Consider the following 13,517-nt stretch of genomic DNA (forward strand, 5'->3'; position numbering starts at 1 on the left):
GGGGAATTGTGTAGTCTGGAGATACCTAGTTAGAAGGGAGAGACAGATGTGTGTCTTCACCAGAGAGAGGTGACAGCCTGGAGAACCAAAAGTTTGAGAGTGGGTGCCCTTGCTGGATCACTGAGGGGAACAACAGATGCAGTTGCCCTAAGCTATGACACTTGCAGATGGTTAAGATAAAAGTACTACTCATACTTCAGGAGGGGGACATACTTTTAGAGATCTAAACTTTTGCACGTAATATGATAATATGCAGAACTCTTTTTGCCTATGGAGCTCTGTCTTTGCATGTCTAACTGAAGCATCCTGGGTCAGCTTGGATCATACTTTGGAAACAGTGGTCTTTATTTTTACTCCAATATAATGTTATTACCTTTGACTTTTTAATATATTAACTTTTTCACACAGTTATTAACTACATATCTTGTTTTCCATCCTTGGTTCCAGGCCAAGGATACAATACAAAATCCTGCTAATTCCCAAACTAAGCCTTGCCCAATATTTGGCTATCACCCAACTAAAATATTTAACCAAGCAAATTGGACGAAGACCAAATACAAAATTGTTAGCAAGTGAGCAGACTCCATTCTTTGTGCATACCCTCCCTTTTATAAGCATCACCACAAAAGCCACTCGATGACACATACCTTAGAATACGGATTCCACTGTATGAAAAATGGAATTACACATCTTTAAAATAACCACAATTCCTACTGTTCCTAGCTTTAAGAAAGATTGAGAAAGTTGGAATATTATACAAGGCAGTTGGACTGAAATATGAGAGGGTGAGGGAAAGAGTATTTGAAATACAATGAATGAATAAGGAGAAATGGCATTAAGTATAACACAATATTTACAAATTAGATAATTCCACAATATAAAATCTGGTACATAATGAAGAGAGAAATGTATCCTATTGAACTCTTCATTAGCCAAATAAAAATAAAGAAACAAAAAACTCTTTCACAAATTGGCCAGATTTATAGAATCTTGGTTGGTGAACTAAGTTAACATACCCTAAAACATATTACAAACAAATGGGAGTACATATGTAAAAAACCACTATGCCTCCCACACCACCAGTACATACAAAATGCAGACATCTTTCCTTTTCTATCAATTTAATTTTGTCCCTCTCCTCCTTAACTTCTACTGGCTCCTCATTTGCAATCATATCAAACTCAACCTCTTTCCACCTACCAAACTGTACATTATTCTGTACCTCATAATACTAATCCTCTCTTGTCAAGCTTTGTGACACCTGTGGCCCCCTCTGGTATGCCAGTACATCTGTACATTTGTCAGTTTCTCAGACAATCACCTTCATGCTCTCTTCTCTGCAGTTGCCTATAATAGAATCATAGAAGTATCAAAGAAGATTAGGGTTGGAAGAGACCTCAGGAGGTCATCTAGTCCAATCCTCTACTTAAAGCAGGACGAACCCCAACTAAATCATTCCCACCAGGGCTTTGTCAAGCTGGGCCTTAAAATCTCTAAGGATGGAGATTCCTTCCTTCCTAGGTAACCCATTCCAGTGTTTCACCACCCTCCTAGTGAAATAGTTTTTCCTAATATCCAACTTAGACCTCCCCCACTGCAACTTGAAACCATTGCTCCTTGTTCTGTCATCTGCCACCACTGAGAACAGCCTAGCTCCATCCTCTTTGGAACCCCCCTTCAGGTAGTTGAAGTCTGCTATCAAATCCCCGCTCACTCTTCTCTTCTGCAGACTAAATAAGCCCAGTTCCCTCAGCCTCTCATCATAAGTCATGTGCTCCAGCCCCCTAATCATTTTCGTTGCCCTCTGCTGGACTTTCTCCACAACCTTTCTGTAGTGGGGGGCCTAAAACTGGATACAATACTCCTGATGTGGCCTTACCAGTGCCGAATAGAGGGGAATAATCACTTCCCTTGATCTGCTGTCAATGTTCCTACTAATGCATCCCAATATGCCATTAGCCTTCTTGGCAACAAGGGCACACTGTTGACTCATATCCAGCTTCTCATCCACTGTAATCCTCAGGTCCTTTTCTGCTGAACTGCTGCTTAGCCAGTCGGTCCCCACCCTGTAGTGGTGAAAGGCATTCTTCTGTCCTAAGTGCAGGACTTTGCACTTGTCCTTGTTGAACCTCCTCAGATTTCTTTTGGCCCAATCCTCCAATTTGTCTAGGTCACTCTGGACCCTATCCCTACTCTCCAGCATATCTACTTCTCCTCCCAGCTTAGTATCATCTGCAAACTTGTTGAGGGTGCAATCCATCCCATCATCTAGATCATTAATGAAGGTGTTGAACAAAACAATCCGGAGGACCGACCCCTGGGGCACTCCACTGGCTGCCAACTAGACATTTAGCCTGACAATCTAGCCAGCTTTCTATCCACCTTATAGTCCACTCATCCAATCCATATTTCTTTAACTTGCTGGCAAGAATACTGTGGGAGACTGTATCAAAAGGTTTGTTGAACAAAACTGGCCCCAGAACTGACCCCTGGGGCACTCCGCTTGATACCGGCTGCCAACTAGACATTGAGCCATTGATCACTACCCGTTGAACCTGACAGTCTAGCCAGCTTTCTATCCACCTTATAGTCCATTCTTCCAATCCATATTTCTTGCTGTCAAGAAAACAGTGGGAGACCGTATCAAAAGCTTTGCTGAAGTCAAGATATATCACATCCACTGCTTTCCCCATATCCACAGAGCCAGTTATCTCATCATAGAAGGCAATCAAGTTGATCAGGGATGACTTGCCTTTGGTGAATCCATGTTAACTGTCCCTGATCACCTTCTTTTCCTCCAGTGCTTCAAAATGGATTCCTTGAGGACCTGCTCCATGATCTTTCTGGGGACTGAGGTGAGGCTGACAGGCCTGTAGTTCCCTGGATTCTTCTTCTTCCCTTTTTAGAAGATGAGCACTATATTTGCCTTTTTCCAATTGTCTGGGACCTTCCCCAATCACCATGAATTTTCAAAGATAACAGCCAACGGCTCTGCAATCACATCAGCCAACTCCCTCATCACCCTTGGATGCATTGCAGCCTGCCCTATGGACTTGTGCATGTCCAGCTTTTCTAAATAGTACTTACCCTGTTCTTTCACCACTGAGGGCTGCCCACCTCCTCCCCATACTGTGCTGCCCAGTCTGGGAACTGACCTTATCTATGAAGACCGAGGCAAAAAAAAGCATTGAGAACTTCAGTTTTTTCCACATCATCTGTCAGTAGGTTGCCTCCCCCATTCAGTAAGGGTCCCACACTTTCCCTGACCGTTTTCTTTTTGCTAACATACCTGCAGAAACTCTTCTCGTTACCCTTGACATCCCTTGCTAGCTGCAACTCCAGTTGTGCTTTGGCCTTCCTGATTACACCCCTACATGCTCAAACAATATCTTTATACTCCCCCCTAGTCATCTGTCCAAGTTTCCACTTCTTGTAATCTTCCTTTTTGTGTTTAAGCTCACTGAAGATTTCTCTGTTAAGCCAAGCTTATGGTCACCTGCCATATTTGCTATTCTTTCTGCACATTGGGATGGTTTGTTCTTGCACCCTTAATAATGCTTCTTTAAAATACAGCCAGCTGTCCTGGACTCCTTTCTCCCTTTTATTACCCTCCCAGGTGATCCTGCCTTAGTTCCCTGAGGGAGTCAAAGTCTGCTTTTCTGAAGTCCAGGGTCCGTATTCTGCTGCTCTCCTTTCTTCCTTTTTTCATGATCCTGAAATTGACCATCTCATGGTCACTGCTGCCCAGGTTGCCACCCACTTCTACTTCCCCTACCAATTCTTGCCTGTTTGTGAGCAGCAGGTCAAGAGGAGCATGGCCCCTAGTTGATTCCTCCAGGTGCTTCAAAAGTGTCCCCAACACTCTTCAAAAACTTCCTGGATTGTCTGTTCATTGCTGTATTATTCTCCTATCAGATGTCAGGGTGACTGAAGTCTCCCATGAGAACCAGGGCCTGTGATCTGGAAACTTTCATTAGTTGTCCAAAGAAAGCCTCATCTACCTCATCCTCTTGGTCTGGTGTTCTATTGCAGATGCCCACCACGACATCACCATTGTTTCTCTCCCCTCTAAACTTAACCCAAAGACTCTCAACATGCTTTTCTCCAGTTTCATACTAGAGCTGTGAGCAATCATACTGCTCTCTTACATACAGTGCAACTCCTCCACCTTTTCTACCCCGCCTGTCCTTCCTGAACAGTTTATACCCATCCATGACAGTGCTCCAGTCACGTGAGCTACCCCACCAAGCCTCTGTTATTCCAATCACATCATAGTTCCTTGACTATGTCAGGACTTCCAATTCTTCCTGTTTGTTTCCCATGCTTCTTGTGCTCGTATACAGGCACCTAAGATAACTTGCCGATTGCCCTACTTTCTCAGTATGAATCAGGAGGCCTCCCCTGTTGCATCATCCTCCTTGAGTTTCCTCCCAGTATCCCACTTCCCCATTTACCTCAGGGTTTAGATCACCATCCCTGGAGAACTTAATTTAAAGCCCTCCTCACTAGGTTAGCAAGTCTGCCTGTGAAGATGCTCTTCCCTCTCTTCATTAGGTGAATCCTATTTCTTCCTAGCAATCCTTCTTCCTGGAAGAAAATCCCATGGTTGAAGAATCCAGAGCCTCTCTCCAACATCACCTGTGCAACCATGCATTTACCTGCACAATTCAATGGTCCCTACCTGGGCCTTTTCCTTCAACAGGGAGGATGGAGGAGAACATGACTTGCATCTCAACCTCCTTTATCCTTCTTCACAGAGCCGTGTAGTCTGCAGTGACCTGCTCAAGGTCATTCTTGGCAGTATCATTGGTGCCCACGTGGAGAAGTAAGAAGGGGTTGCGGTTCAAGGGCTCGATCAGTCTTGGCAGACACTCTGTGTCATCCTGAATTCTAAATGCAGGCAAGCAGCACACTTCTCGAGTCTCTCAGTCTGGACAGCAGATGGATGACTCATCCCCTTAGGAGGAAGTCCCAGACCACCACCACCTATATCCTCCTCTTGGGAGTGGTGGTCGTGGAACCTCCACCCCCAGGACAATGCATCTCATGCCTTCCTGTCGATAGGATCTCCTTCCGATCCCTTCCGTCTGATAACTCTTCCAAACCATTCTCCGCTGTAGTACCTGTGCAGAGAGCCTGACAATGGTTTCTTACCTCTCTCTGCATGGGGGTACATGGGTTCTCCTCTTTCTTCTTCTGGAGGTCACATGCTACCAATTTTCTTTCCCGTTCTTCAGTGCCCGCTATGATTCTTCAGCATGCTGTGCTTGCAGTAGCAAACACTGACTTCTATCCAGAAAAATCTTCATTTTATCTGATGTAATGTAGAGTTGATACTTGTATCTCTAGTCCTTTAACCTTCTCTTCCAATATGGAGACCAGATTGCACTTCATACAGACGAAGTTGCTTCTATCCTCTGGGAAAAAGACAAACATAGCACATCCTTTGCAGATCACAACAGCTGATTGCTCACTATCCATATTGTCTTCCTTCTAAGAGCCTCTTCAGATGTTGTATTTACTGCTCACAGGAGCCAGAAAGGCAAATATCTCTGTGGGAACTCCTCCCAGGTGAACTCCCAGGCAAACTCCCTCTGTTTGCCTATCCCCAGTTCGCCTTCACTCCATTCACAACTGGCTGCTTTTTTTATAAGGCTGCTGGCTCAAAGCAGTTGCCCTGGTTCAAAAGTCTTCCCTCCAATCAACCCCTCAAGACCCACCTGGAAAAAAGCACTCCCAATTCATACATTTCAAACAAACAAACAAACAAACAAAACAGTCTCTGCAACTAACACCAGTCAAACAAATGGTCACAGCAGACAGACACTCGGATATTTGTCCCAACAGCACACAACACAGCCCCCCTAATACAGCACTCACAGTAGCTCCTCTCGGTTATGCATGGCCACTTCTCTGAATATATTTACATCCCTCTTTAAGATCCATTTCTGATTTGCTGCTGATAGTGAATTAACTTGTATTAAAAGGATTGTTTGTGGTTCCTCTTTCCTAACTTCTGTCTATTTGTTCGACTGTTCTTAGATTGTAAGCTCCTCAGGTCAGGGACCTCTTGAGTGTCTGGCATCTAAACCCATTGTGAGCATCATAAACAAATAACAATCATCAGACTAAAGGCTGTCTACAGATAGACAAATACATTGAGCCTACAAATGTGGCATGCTCACTGTTTGGTAAAATTTTAGTAGAGAATTATAATTTGATTCTTTCACTCCAGTTGCATATAAAACTGATATCTTTCCCTCCCAAAAAAATGGCTATGACTACTCATAGCTATACCTTTTCAGAGATGGCCAGTGTTAATGTAACCCATGTGCCTAATAGGGAAATATCTCTTTAAGAGACCCATTGAGGGAAGATAGGAGTGAGTTGTGTCTGAGTCATTGTTGCTAGGCAGATTAAACACTCCACATCCAGAAGCTTCTGGAATTGGGTGTGGTTGCTGCTTTACAAGGGGCCATGTGTCCTGTGTGGGTTGGGAAAAGCTGAGACCAGGAGCAGAAAGCAGGCTGCTTCCCCTAACTCTGAAGCATTTCGCAGATTTTAAATCTATACACTTGTGATTTAACTGAGTGGTTAATCAGTTAGCTGACTGGCTAGCAGTGATTTCAGCAAAGGAAGAATCTGCATGGATTCCAAATGAAGATTGCTACAAACAAGTGGAGGGAAGATGTTGGTTTAGACTTAACAGACTCTATAGATTTGGTGATCAAAGACTCTGAGACTTAGGTGAACTAAACCTAAGCTTTTGGAAACTCTCAGTTTCTTCTCACTGTGTTTCTGTGGGGACCGAACTGTTCAGATTTTAATTTGTTTTCTTTATTTATGTTTATGTATAACTGTGAAGATAACTGTGAAGAAAAATTCCACCACGATTTCAACAGCTTCCACCCCTCCATCAACCTCAGCCTGGACCAATCTACACGGGAGGTCCACTTCCTAGACACCACGGTGCAAATAAGTGATGGTCACATCAACACCACCCTATACCAAAAAGCTACCGACCGCTATGCCTACCTTCATGCCTCCAGCTTCCATCCCGGACACACCACAAGATCCATTGTCTACAGCCAAGCACTGAGGTACAACTGTATCTGCTCTAACCCCGCAGACAGAGACCAACACCTAGAAAATCTCCACCAAGCATTCTCAAGACTACAGTACCCACACGAGGAAATAAGGAAACAGATCAACAGAGCCAGACGTGTACCCAGAAGCCTCCTACTGCAAGACAAACCCAAGAAAGAAACCAACAGGACTCCACTGGCCATCACATACAGTCCCCAGCTAAAACCCCTACAACGCATCATCAGGGATCTACAACCCATCCTGGACAATGATCCCACACTTTCACAGGCCTTGGGTGGCAGACCAGTCCTTGCCCACAGACAACCTGCCAACCTGAAGCATATTCTCACCAGTAACTGCACACCGCACCATAGTAACTCTAGCTCAGGAACCAATCCATGCAACAAACCTCGATGCCAACTCTGCCCACATATCTACACCAGCAACACCATCACAGGACCAAACCAGATCAGCCACAACATCACCGGTTCATTCACCTGCACTTCCTCCAATGTTATATATGCCATCATATGCCAGCAATGCCCCTCTGCCATGTACATAGGCCAAACTGGACAGTCTCTAAGGAAAAGGATAAATGGACACAAATCAGACATTAGGAATGGCAATATACAAAAACCTGTAGGAGAACACTTCAACCTCCCTGGCCACACAATAGCAGATCTTAAGGTGGCCATCCTACAGCAAAAAAACTTTAGGACCAGACTTCAAAGAGAAACTGCTGAGCTCCAGTTCATCTGCAAATTTGACACCATCAGCTCAGGACTAAACAAAGACTGTGAATGGCTTGCCAATTACAGAACCAGTTTCTCCTCCCTTGGTTTTCACACTTCAGCTGCTAGAACAGGGCCTCATCCTCCCTGATTTATCTAACCTCGTTATCTCTAGCTTGCTTCTTGCTTGCTTATATATACCTGCCCCAGGAAATTTCCACCACTTGCATCCGAAGAAGTGGGTATTCACCCACGAAAGCTCATGCTGCAAAACGTCTTTTAGTCTATAAGGATTCTTTGCTGCTTTTACAGAACCAGACTAACACGGCTACCCCTCTGATACTGTGAAGATAATGTGTGTGGATTATAAAATAGCCATATTATGCTTTAAAAATTCGATTAGTATTTGTTTCTTTATAAGAGTGTATAAAGTTATTTAATTGAATTCATTTCTGTAGTTCCTTTTGGGACTTGAATGTGGGGAGGTTGACCCTGTGCAATCCTTGTTGAAAATCCTTAGAGACTGAACTCTGGGTCTCCAGCTACTTTTCTATGGGAGTTGGGTTTCTTTTAGGCACTGGAGAAGGGCAATGAAGTGAACTCTAGCCCACCCAAAGGTTATATTAACACACTTGTTGATACAAATACAGTAAAAAACAGTGATATAGGGTGGGATATTAAAAATGCTTCAGTGGCATAGGAGCATAAGTCCTATTAACTTTCAGTGGGACTAGTGTTTCTAAGTCACAGAAGCACTTTTGAAAATTCCACCCGTACTCTATGCTGATCCCATGAGATTTAATTTACATGACATTAGAAAAATGCCTGGAATATCTGCTGATAAGTAATGAAATATGGTAAGGATTTTCAAAAGTGTTCAGCATAAGCTGATGCCTGCATCCCTTGCTTCTCAGGAGCAGAGTTAGGCCACTGGTGTGTGCTTTTCAAAATCTCACCCATATTTGTAATTCCAGTGTTGTTTTTATTGGATGTGGAGCTTGCCAAGCCAATTTGTGGTAGCCTCATCAGCAAACTGCAGAGCTCTCAGACCACCATCTAATCTGGTCACTGGACAGTCATCAGGGATGTGTGATGTCCACAGCTGCATGTGGGATGCTTTTGCTGGCCCCAAGTGTGAAGGCTGCTTGCACGTTGAAGCCAGGCACATACATTATAGCCTCTGAATTTGACATTCCTGCATGTACACCTAGAATTTGACACTACTGCAGTCAGCCATCTTGTGTGTTCAGCCACTGCCAGCTGAAAACCAAACATTACATAGCTAGGAATTATCTTAGGCCTGAGCGGCAAGGCTGTGCAGCTGCATGTTTGCAGTTCTGCTAATCAGAATGGGAGGATGGGACAGGGAGTTAATGTTCCATGAAAACAGAATGAATGTTTGGACAGCCAACCTTGGTTTTAGGTGTGTCTGACATGTAAGTTTTATTGCTTTTATGACTAGAAATGGTTTGTTGATAAGGGGAATAATTGGCTGTTGCTAGGGAAATTGTTAACCAATTAGGGGCTATTATGAGTTATGTGCTTTGTCTGGAGAAAAAATATAAAAAGTTTAGTTAGAAAATGTGCTTTGAAGCAGTCTGAGGAAGCTTTTCTTTGACCAAGAGTCCAATACCTAAAACTCCCCATCAGCTGGACAGAAAGAGGGCCCCTGGAAACCTGGCTGGTGATCACCCAAAACCATTTCAGACTTTGGTAAATGTTTTGAATGTTCTGAACCAACTGCTACTCTGTGTGTGTGTGTGTGTGTGTGTGTGTGTGTGTGTGTGTGTGTGTGTGTGAGAGAGAGAGAGAGAGAGACCTAATAAAAAGTAGTTTTAAGTAAAAGCACTGTGGTTTGTATCAATCATCTATAAGACAGAGGAACTGTGTTCCCATTGATTTATTCCTGACACCAACTAGAGAGAAGCAGTAAAGTTACCACTGCTTTGGGTTCTGAAAACCCTGGGTAACAACATGGTTTGGTCAGTTATAAGGACAGGTTTCTGATGTCAGTGGCAGATCATTTTTCACACCACATCAACATTGCAGAGAAATCTGGGCATAGGCCCACAATGGGTTCCTTGATGACAAGCATGCTCTTAGGTTGTCAAAGACACCTGTCTTTAGTGGTAGGTTTGGGTTTTCCCTGATCTTACAGACAGAATGGTTGAGAACATCCTCACAACAGCTGTGTGCAGGGTGGCTCCAGGCCCCAGCACACCAAGCGCGTGCTTGGGGCGGCATGCCGGGGGGGGGCGCTCTGCCAGTTGCCGGGAGGGTGGCAGGCAGGCAGCCTTTGGCGGCATGCCTGCGGAGGGTCCGCTGGTCCCATGGCTTCGGTGGACCTCCCGCAGGTGTGCCTGCGGAGGGTCCGCTGGTCCCGTGGCTCCACCGAAGCCGCGGGACCAGCGGACCCTCCGCAGGCACGCCTGCGGGAGGTCCACCGGAGCCGTGGGACCGGCGACCGGCAGAGCGCCCCCCACAGCATGACGCCATGCTTGGGGCGGCGAAATGTCTAGAGCCGCCCCTGGCTGTGTGGCGGAGTGATGCTGCTTAACACAGGGAGCCACGATACTGGTGTAGGGGCAATGGATCAGTGGTCTTGCTACGCACCCTGTGAGTACCCAGTTCCACCTGGGGAAACTGATGATCTAATCAGTGGATCATATTTAAAGTCCTTTCTAGGGCTGAAGCTCGGTCACTTGCCAGCCAACATCCCTAATGCAATTCCACCTTCCAATATTCAAGCCATTGGGCTAGCCTGAGAATACTGCAGTTCTACGTTGATGGATTATCCGCAGCTATATGCAGCATTGTCAGTGATAATTCCAGTTCCAACAACTGTCAAAAGTATAACACCATATTTGTTACTGACAGAAACCCCTTTAGTTGGAAGCTGCTAAATAAATTGGATAATCATCAGTTTTTGTGTACCCTAAACTTTGCCTTCTGACATCATTAGCAATGGTGTTTTTATTTGCTACAGTGTCTATATACTTATAATTGTACTACTTCTTTACCTAGAGTGCAATATATAAAATGACTATAGATGCAGAAACGTGGCAGGTTATGAACAACTTAGTAATGCTCCCATCCTTTAATGAGTCCAATTGGACTGTTGTAATGGACATATTCAATACAAACTTTTATAATACCTATAGTATTTGTAGCCATCATATGGGAAAATAAATTAATTACTCTGCAGGTAAACAGGAAAGACAAAGATAACTAATTATAACATCATCCAGAGGCTATAGACATTTTCTTTTCTCTGTTTTGTAAAACAGATTTTAATAAGTGGTTTGGGAAATTACATTCCAAGGTATTCTATTTTGATTTATTATCTCCTAATGCTGGTTTATGTAGAGCATACAAAGCTCCAGAAAATTAAAATTGATAACAACTGTAGTTAGGGACCAGCTATGGAGTTCAAGTATTTAATAGATTTTTAGATTAATGTAAATGATCTGAAACTGAAAATTTATGCGGCTTATTCATTAAACTTCCATATGCCCTTTATAAATCTTTTACGCACTGAAAACACAGAAAAACTAAACTAAAAAAAAACCTGAGAAATTGTTGAACAATCCTAAAATGAGTTAAACTTTGTATTAGAGCAGTCTCAGTGGTTTTATTGTCATATACCCTCAACTCTTTATACATTATTTCCCTAAGTAAAAAAATAAAATTTGGCATCAAGTCTGTACCATCTCCAGTCGTCTGCTCCACAACAGCCTCCCCGCCCCCAATACCCAAACAAAAACCATCAAAAGTGCAGCTAGACTTTCTGACCTGCACTGGTTGGACTGGGAAAAGAACACTCATGGTTTACAGGTTCACAAACTCAGCTGGGCTATTAGGAAAGGCAGTGGCAGCCCTGCATTTCCACAGTATTCTTTTCTATAGGCATTGCTTCATTTCACAGCCAGTTACAACAGTGTATCATTAATTCTAAGGATATAACAGTAAAACATCATCCCCAAGGAAGAGAGAAATAGTGGATTAAACTGAATTTAATGTAAAAAATGATTTTTGCTTGATACAGATTTGAAAGTGCCCTGTTAGTGCAACAAGTTTGTTATTACTCACAAAACCCACCCTCCCAAATGAACTCTGTACTTATTACAGAAGAAAAAACATAAGAGTGGTCTTTGTATAACACAGCAAATCATTCTAGAGGTACTTTAGTGGGTAGGGTTAGTCTGTCAGCATTTCCATTATAAACTCATATTTTCTGACGTTTATAACTTGGCAGTAAAATTCACTCCAGACTGGAACTTGGCATAGAAACCTTTATGACAAAGTAGTATATTTGTAATATACTTATATGGATATACTACAAGCAAATTTGCAGTGTACTAAAATGATGGTAAGAAGACTATTTTTTTTCATGATGGAAGTTAACCCAGGATTTGTAAAAATCTATTGGAAAAAAAATGCTCAAACATTTTTTTTTCTTAAATATTCGGGTAAATATTCAGGGCCAAATGCTTTTGTTAGTTCAGTGAGCTTGCATTAGTCTAATCAAGAGCAGATTTTTGTTAGGAACCACTTTGAAGTCCGGTAACTTGAAAATGACTCTGTCCAATGTTTATTCTTGAATGTACATAACGTAGGAAACTCTGTGACGGTTCTCCGGGTAGCCAGGACTGAGTCACCTCATTATCCCCTGTCTACAGCAAGATGGAGTCTGTTTTGTGATAGCTGGGTGTCAGCTCCCGGGCATCACCAGCCTTTCAGCAACCCCATCCTGAAATCCCTTTGAATCCTTCTCCTGTGACTTCCATCCCTGACACTGGCTACTCACAGAAATTCCAGATCCTCTGCACCCAAAGATGCAGTGTGCCCCAATTTACCAGTTTTACTTTCAACCACCACTCCTGTAAACCACACAGCACTTGTGAGCACTTACGATAAAACAAAAGAAAGTTTATTTAAGACAAAATAAAGATTTAACTAGAAACAAGAGAGTCTTGGAAACAAGTGGTTACAATAAAAAACAAATATCAAACAAACCTGGGGCTACATTTATTAATAGTTACCTTTCCTATCCAATAAAGTAACTGACTGAGCTTTTGGGAGACAATCTACAGATCTGGCTGGTTTCCTCATAATCAGGATCCAAAATGTTCATGAAAGCATCTCCCTCCAGAAGGACTTTTTTTTTTCAGTGAATTGATCCCAGGTGTCCTTCCCTGCACTCTTTTCTACTGAAAACAGACAGACTTTGGTTTCTATTCACAGCCATGGTGAAGCTCTGTCTGTTGTAATGTTCCTTTTTCACCTCTAAGAGATTTTGATTATGTAGTGGTGCCTCTGATGGTTTTTCATTGATAGTTTTGGGAGGGAGCAATCCTGGTCAGCTGAGCTTTGCATTACCCCGCCAGCTGATTAGGGAGGCGTGACAACTCCCTATTGCTTGGATGGGCCATTCCTGAGGCCCATTACCTCTTCCTGATTACTTTCTACTCCAAGCCTATAAAGCATACTTTCAATATAAATTCATTGTTCCTTAAATATTACCCATTATACATCTCACGGTGATTATGAGTAAGGCTAAGATTTTGTCATGGATATTTTTAGTAAAAGTCATTGACAAATCATGGGCAGGTCTGAGGTGACAGATGTTTACAAAAACCCTTTGTTAAGAAGTCTCTGTGTCACAAACTCACATAGGCAACAATGAGAACTGTGTGCATA

Source organism: Mauremys mutica, chromosome 5 (assembly GCF_020497125.1).
Source record: "Mauremys mutica isolate MM-2020 ecotype Southern chromosome 5, ASM2049712v1, whole genome shotgun sequence".
Classification (NCBI taxonomy): domain Eukaryota; kingdom Metazoa; phylum Chordata; order Testudines; family Geoemydidae; genus Mauremys; species Mauremys mutica.